Genomic DNA, 9013 nt, shown 5'->3' on the forward strand with positions numbered 1-9013 from the left:
CAAATTTGGGACCTTTCATGAATTGTGAGACAATATCAACCCCATAATTATCAGTTTCTTATTTAAAGTTATACCCACTAGATTAGAACCCGCACAAGGAGAATTCCATTCTCGTTTCAAAATAACCTGCAATCGACTTATACCATGCTATTTAATATTTTATGTATTTCTTTTTATCCTTGACCTGTGACATAAAGATGCAACAAGTTACCTTGCATTTTCTATACTAACACTCCTAAACAATAATAAAGTATGCCCAAATCTGTCATTTCAAATTATCTATGCATCTCAGCTTTTGGTTTTTCAATTATCTCAGTTGTTACCTATATTGATGAGATCATCGACAACTGAGGCCACATTGACAATATCTGTTAGAGTTTTATCTGTGTTGCACTAAAGGTGTTTTTCCTTCAGCAGCACTACAATACATTGTAGTTTCCATTCAACAGAGAAGTGTACCCAGTAGCAGCCTTGTCCTGTGTGCAAATGAGTTGAATTCACAATAGACTTTATTTATTGTTTTGAAGGTGTTTCCCCTTCACTAGTACTTCATCTCAGCAGATCTTTTCAATCTACACTTTCAACAAATGCATACAGCCTTGGGGTACATGTTATAGATTCCAGTTTTGCTGTGAGGGTATAGCAACAATGAAATAATTGCATCGATTTTAGGCATCTTATTGTTGTTGTATGAAAACATGCTTGTCTAGTGTTTCCCAAACTTATATAGAGCCTTATTTATTATACTTTTATAGTTTGACTTAGATGCTCAATTTTCCTAATTTAGGTGTTTTTCTTAGTACTACTTTATTTATGCACAAATTTATCTTTAAGAAAAATGCACAGTAGAGAAGGGTTCTATATTTTGACCAGGGGAAACTCTTCTAGGTAGGAGGTACTCTATTCTAGGGAGCTTATGTCATGCATGTTAGGTGCTTTATCCTAGACAGAGTTCCAAGTCCTTGCCTCCTTGAAAAATTCCCTGCCAGATAAGACACCAGTGGATAGAGTTCCAAGTCCCTAATTTTTCCAAAAACCCACCTAACCTTAGCTATCTAGCCTAAAATCCTTTACATTCCAGTCATCTCTTGGCTGTGATTTCATAGAGAGAGCCCTCTCTGGTCTGATAGGCTAGCTACCAAACTAAAAGCTTGGTCTATGGTTACCTCCGTTGATCTCTTCATCAACCTGGGACATTATGGAGGATAACAGAGGGCATAACAACTAGGGAGTGCCATGGTGTTCTAGTGAATGTAAGGTTCTCAAGTCATGGAAAAATGAAATGCTAGTTATGAGGTCATGGCTACCAAGGTGTGTTAGGGAATGCTAGGGCATGCTAAGATGTGCTAGATAGTATGAAGACATGTCAAACAAGCTAAGATGTGCCAAGTGCTAAGGCATGCCAAGATGTACAAGGGTTCCAAGTCCCTGCCTCCTCTTCTTCCATATGATATCCACTTATGACATTTCCTTTGCAATATTTGCTGCATTTGATAGTTATAGGTCATTTATAGGTTATAAATGTCTTCAGAGTTTCACTTCTAATTAAGTATTCAACTGAACATATTGATTCTCTCATACATAACTATTTTTCCCTCCACCCAATTTTCATAACTTCGATAACCATTAGGTAAGGACCTACATCTTCGATGTTGCTTTACTTGTTTAGTAAAATATTACTGAGACTTTAATTTATTGAAAGTTGTAGAATTTACAATTTATGAAGTTTCAAGGTATAATTAAAAAAAATATAATTCTTTAAAGGGTGCTAGCTCAATGGAAGAGCACCTGCTTTACAAGCAGGAGGTTGGTGGTTCGATTCCATCATGCCCTGACATCCATATGGAATGACGACGATCAATTTTTTGTGACGGAGGCTCTTTTGATCATCACTAATGAGCTTTGGTGACATTTTTTGACCCTCACAAAAATTATGAAATGGTGACGGTCAACGAACACCACCATATATACGCATCAATAATGACGACCCTCAAAGGTCTGTAACCATAAATTGTTGTTGTTGATATGAAATGGTGACGGTCGTTGTCCGTCATTATAGTCATTATTCATGATGGACATTGCATGTCACCACAAAACCTATACTTCTAGCAATGTAGCTTTTGGTGACAGTCAATGAACGTCACCATATATATGCACCAATAATGACGGCCATTAAAGATCCATCACAATAAATCACTATTGTTCATATGAAATGGTGACTATCACTATTCGTCATTATAATCAATATTAGTGATGGACCTTGAATTTCACCATAACACTTATACTTTTGGCGATGCCACCTTTGGTGACGTTCAATTTTTGGTGACCAAGGCTATGGTCCATCACCATTGCTCATATGCAATGGTGACAGTCGCTATCCGTCATTATAAATCATTATTGGTGACGAACTTTGAATGTCACTACAACACCTATACTTTTGGTGATGTTCAGTTTTTGGTGACGAAGGCTATGGTCCATCACCATTGCTCATATGAAATGGTGACGGTCGTTATCTATCATTATAAACCATTATTGGTGACGGACTTTGTATGTCACTACAACACCCATACTTTTGGCGACGCCACCTTTGGTGACGTTCAGTTTTTGGTGACGAATGCTCTTTTGACTATCACCAATGAGCTTATGGTGACATTTTTCGCCCCTCACCAATGTCCTTCTTTCTTGTAGTGTCACTCCATAATATGCTAAAATATTCCTTATCCTATTCATAAAATGAAAAATCAAAACCTATATCGCAACTCAAAGAATTTTTAGTAAACAATTATGGTTAGTTATTATGGGAGAGTCCTAATTCACTATCACCACACAATCTTATCATAAAAATTTCTCCATTATTATCCATCACCCTCCTCGTTCATTTCACCAAACCATTTGATTCGTGCCTCACCATTCCTTGCAACAATAGTGTGATTATGAGGTAAAACTTATCTTATGACCACGGATGTCATAATCTTTCATGATCCTAAAGGAGTGAAGTTCCTGACTACATACTCAAAGCTCAAAAAGCAATTTCAAAAATTTGGATGGTTAAATTTCTTTGGAAAGTTTGAAGGTTATGATACTAAGGTCACAAGGGAATTTGTAAGGGTGTTCGATGGAGTTGAGGTTGAAGTTGGGGACATTACATTGAAGGTGACATAATCATTCTTAGCAGAGGTTGTAGGGCTCTCAAGAATTGACTTGAACTTTTTCAAATGTCAGAAACTTAAAGATGGGTCTCAACATTCAGAAAAGGAATTCCAATATCTGCATTTAAAAGGAAATGGCAAAACTTGTTTTTTGTTTTGCTAATTTTTTTACATGTGAAGGCATATATGGAGTCATCTTGTTTTACCGTGCTCAATTGTTAATGAATTTAGAAAGGTAAAGAGTTAAATTTACCATACTATTTGCTGAGTAGCGTGAGAAAAATGGATTTCAATATTCAAAGAAACTCAAGGAATATTGATAGGGCTCTTTATTATCATGGAATGGTCAAAATTATTGTTGAAGTAGAATTGAAAGCATGAAATGATAACTAGAAATACTTTTTAGTTAAAAATCATTTCTTCAATGTCTTAGATGAAAATATGATTCCAATATTGAAAAAGAGGAGAAGTAGGGTTCCTCCAAACCCTAACCCTCAAGATGAGAAAGCAGAAAAAGAAGTGGTACTAATACAAGAGACAAAGAAAAATGATATAGCAAAGATAGGGGATATGAATATTGAAGATACATAGAAAATCACCACACCAAAAGATCCATTGAAAGAGAATCCAGATACAACTGAAATAAAAAAGTGTTCAAGTCTTCCAAATACTCCAATAAAACTGTCAAGGGGAAGACCTAAAAAGAAGAAAAATGTGAACGAGAAAAAGGAAAATGTATCAAAGATGGAAAATAAAGTTAAAGAAAATGAACCGAACATTATGGTCTCGCATGAACTAGAAAATCAAAATACTAAGAGGAAAAATGACCAAAGATCAAAAGAGCTAGAGCATGGAAATAAGTGTCGAAGAATTACAAGGAGCATGTTGAAACAAAGTAATTTTGCTTCATCATAGGTTATATATGTCCATGAGTCATAATCACCAGTTCCACCAGTTCCAAAGGAAAAGAGTCCAAAGGTAGATATCATTCAACAATAAGCATGTGATTATTTTGAATCACTGGAGAAAGAAGCACATAAATATAATGTAAATCCTCCCTTTGAACAAAATTTCATTGATGATGTTCCCTAACTTAATATCACTATACAAGATGATAATATTCCTTTCCATATGGAGCAAGAAATTATTAAAATACTAAAGGAAGATATAACTAAACTTCAAGTGCTAGAAAGTCATGTAAAAGGAGAGAATCAATTTCTCAAAGAACATAATGAAAAAATTCTCAAACATATGTACCTTTGGTATCGAAAGAATTTAAAACTCAAGAAGGCCAACAAGTTGCTCCAATAGAAAATTAACGGGTTGAGGACTAGAATAATAATGAAGAAACCTAGATGGTTAGTAGCTTTGTAGAAGAAAGGAGTTCAGAGAAATTTCTTTAAAGATCAATGCTACTACAATTTTGAATTTTTTATACCACAGGTGCATGCAAACATGCAAAACCATAAGCGTGGGGGAATGTTGGGCCACAGGTATTGCATCTTTTTGACATTATGTTACCTTACTTTTCACTCATTTTCCACTTATCCTTACATCACTACAATAGTATTTTGAAATAAAAATCCATCAAAGCTACAGAAATAAGCAATAAGGTAAAGGTCTAGTATTCTCTCAATTCTATATGTTTTACTTTGTAAATTCAACTTAATTTGCATGAATTATAGAATTTGACACATTCCTTGACCAGACTAATATTTTGCAACTGAAACCAAGGTTTGAATAGATCTCATGAAAGAAAAGTCAGCCAAAGCACATGAGGAGATGAAAAATGGTGCTTACATCATTCTCCACTTATTAGGCACAAATGGAAGTTCACTAGTTAACTACAACATCAAGGTCAAAAGTTTGGTCAAACTATGACATGGCATATTCTCAACACTAGAATAGAGTATCAAGCGAGCATGATCATGAAAGAACAAAGGATGTGAAGGATGATGATGTGTTTCTCACATTATTTACTTCCTTGATAGTGAATCATGTGAATTAGAGTTCCAATAGGAATCGAAGACTAAGATGTCGATTTGTAGTTATAGCTTCTAGCAATTAGATTCTCAGGGTTATTATAATGCTTCATTGAGAAGCAAACTATATGCTCAGATGTTATTATTTTTGAATTCAAGTGAATTTTTTTTAAATGTATACACATTGCCCTATTAATACAATTTTCTACTATGGTTGCACCTTCATGAAAAGAGTTCGTGTTTGATCAACAAATTATTTGATTTTTCCATCTCTCATGCCCCTCAGAAGGCCCCCTATTGAGTACGAGTATAGATTATATTCCTTACATTTACTTTATACAATATTTATTTTAGTATTTCATTTAATGCTATGTTTTGCTTTGTTTATTTTTTCTCTGTCTTTTACTCATTTATTTCTTATTCTCATGCAAATACAAGTGCTTGAATAAAGCTTTGAAAAAAAACATTTGTCAATCATTTTTTTCTATTATTCTTTTACTTTTTCATTTGTTTTAGCCTTGGATTTATAGATAGAATATGAGTTATTACGCAGACATCAAAGAATTCTTAATTATGTAAACACACTGTCTTTCACAAGATTTAGTTTATTTTGATTGCATAAGTACTTGTCATTTCAAATTAGTCTTCCCTAGAATAACAACTGCTTATTTTCATAGGATAAGTCTATCTTTATTTTCCTTAGAGTAGAGTTAAAATGATTCCTTGGAACAAAGTTTAAATTCTTTCCTAGAATAGAGTTTGATAACATAGTTTTAAATTGATCTTTCATATAATAGATTATGCTTGGTTTCATAGAGTAAGTGTGTTAGAACATAATTCAAGAGCTTTCATAGAATAGAGTTTAGAATAGATTTTAAACACTTTCATAAAATAGATTTTAGAATAGATTTTAAATACTTTAATAGAATAGATTTGAGTGTTTTTCATAGCATAAAGTTTGATTATTTTTTCATAGTATAGAATCACATTTTTTTTCATAAATTAGAAATTGTGTTTTTATTTATTTATTTTATTTTTTCCACAAAAAAATCATACCTTTCTATTAAAAAAAAAAGTTACATGGAGTAGATACAACAAAGGTGCATTCCAAAAATTCCTAGAAAATAAATGCTAGTGTCATCACTTGATAATCTATAAGCTAGTACATAAGAAATAATCCCAAAGAAATTGCGTTTTCATTTTCCATAGATTAAAATTTAATCATTTTCTAGTTTACAATCAATTAGCTCAAGATCCATTTCTTCCCTTAGAATAAATATTATTGCATTCATAGAATAAATTTGGTTTCTACTGTTAATGCTTTTTATAAGAAAATGTGTGTGCTATTTTTGGATATCATTTCATGAATGTAATTCCATTGTAATTTTAGTCTTGAAATTCCTTTATTATACTATATTTCCTTCTTGAATTGAAGGTTAATTTCCTAGCATATATTGTGAAAGTGTACTTCAGAAGTGTATGAACTTGGATTGACATTTTAATGAAGTAATTTAACTCACAACTAAATTACCCTACACCTAGCACCAAAACCATTTGTAGATTCTTGGTAAGCTTAAAAAAGTGACTTTTCTTTCATTTTCCTTGCGAAGGACCCCCTTATTTTTTGGAAGGGCCCTTCTCTGACACAACTGAAGCCACCCTACCAGAGCCTCACACCTCCTTACCCAAAAAATGAGACTTGTCCTAAGGGACTTGAGAAGCCAAAAATTTTAGAACACTACTAGTAGAGGATAAGTTCAGAGGGATGCGAGGAAGAGGGTCCCTAAAAAACCCCATAAAATGGAAACCCATCACAAAAATCCCTACCCTCAGATGATATGGTAAGAGTGATAGAAAATAAGGAGCCTACACCAAATTCCATAGGGTCCAATGGAAATAAAGAAGACACTAAGGGAGACTGCAATACAGAACAACAAGGGTAACCATGAAAAACATGGAAACCCTGAAAAACTTCTGACACTGGAGGGAAAAGATAAGGGAATGAAATCCCAACTTATGATAAAACCCTATCACCAATAGGAAATATATGATCTGAGGATGAGGGCACTAGGATAGCCAATGAAATAGGTCACTACAAACCCATAGATAAATTTTCAATGACATAAGAAGGAACAAAATAAAATAGGAACACTTGGGCGTCAAACTCCTATGATTTGAAGGATGTTAAGGGAATGTCTGGGAGATATTTCCACCCCATGTTCAGGGCCAGGTTAATTCCCTATCAGTTGAAACCCCTCCAAATGGAACCACTTGTAGGAATTAAGAAAGATAGGGCTAAACAAGACAAAAACCCCATAGAGAGTGATGAGAACTAAGGAATCCAATGCAAAAAACATGAATAATAGATAAGGGACCATCAGAAAAAAGAATAAGGCTCTAAAACTAGCAAGAAGATAGGGGAAAATGCCAGAAAGAATCCCAGAAGCAATGATGCGATGACCATGGCCACCTGTAGAAACCATAGCTTCCATACTCCTTCCCTCCTCCCCTAGTATTTTTCTAACTACAATTTAAAACCTCCAACAACACAATTTTCCATAAAATAAAGAATAATTTGCCTAGGCCTAATGATTTATGCACATGTGCATTATGATGTAGAACACCATTTGCAAAGGAATAAAGAGACACCATTATAATTTATTGAAAAAAATGAATTCTTAAATTTATTACTAATTCAATGTTGAATTTATGAAAATAACGAATCAAAAGTACATTGGATCAATTTTGATCCATGGTGCCCATTGTTGTGTCTAAGTAGGAAAAAGAAGCTATGCATGTACTATTGATAAATCCAAGAAATTAGAGTGGAGTAGATAGAAAGAAGATCAATAGATGGATCCCATGGAAGATTGGTAAGTATCATTTGAAAATATAAGTAGCGAGAGAATGGAGAGCTCATTCAAATTAGAATTGTTTCTCTTTTGTGCAGCAAGAGGATTCTCCACAACCAAAGATTTTGATATTAAATGCCTTATACTAAGATGTAACTTCAATAAATAGGTGAAAAACACATGCATGGGCTCCATAATGGGAGGATTCTATCATATAAAAATGACAACATTTTTTTTTTGAATCATGATATGAGGAAAATGTTGGAAATAATACTGAGAGGGGGGGGTGAATCAGTATTATCACATTAATAAAACTTTTTCATTTCCATAATCAGATTCATATATGCTACTTCCACAACTTCTTATGATTAAGTTAATTGATCTTCAATGAGGGCATTAGAACATTATCAACCATATTATCAGATAACAGATGCAGTAATAGAGAATAGATCATCACACATAAGGCACACACATGAACACCATGATATAAGGTGGAAACCTAACGCGGGAGAAAACCACCTGCTGCAAGTCATCTCAATCTTCTTCTTAATAAGAAAATCCTTTTACAATATTTGTACTGGTGCAGCCTCATACCAGTAGGGGAGCTACAACCCCCTTTGCTCTTGTACTAGCCGATCCATTTACTAGTACGCAGGCTACTACTTGCTACAATGCTCCAAAGATTTCCTTTAGCTCTTGTACTAGCTTAGATACTAGTACGTAGGCGCCGGCCTACAATCTTCTCTCCTTCAAGTACCACGTTTCATCAATTTTCATACTGGATACACTGAAGCACAACCCATAAACTGAAAGGCCACATTTCATCCAATTTTCATACTGGACCCAACAACAACATTGAAGCTCAAACAACCTTCTGAAACACCCAATCAACTGAAATAACTAGATCAACAATAATAGGACCAAACCCAGAATACAACAATGATAAACAAAGATTTTAAGAGAAGGAAGCACCCTGCTCAACTGCTAGCCTGAGTCCGGACTCGCCCTGCTCAACTGCTAGCCTGAGTCC

The sequence above is a fragment of the Pinus tabuliformis genome, chromosome 5_1 (assembly GCF_031772625.1).
Source record: "Pinus tabuliformis cultivar Carrire ecotype Pingquan chromosome 5_1, CPIR1, whole genome shotgun sequence".
Taxonomy (NCBI): domain Eukaryota; kingdom Viridiplantae; phylum Streptophyta; class Pinopsida; order Pinales; family Pinaceae; genus Pinus; species Pinus tabuliformis.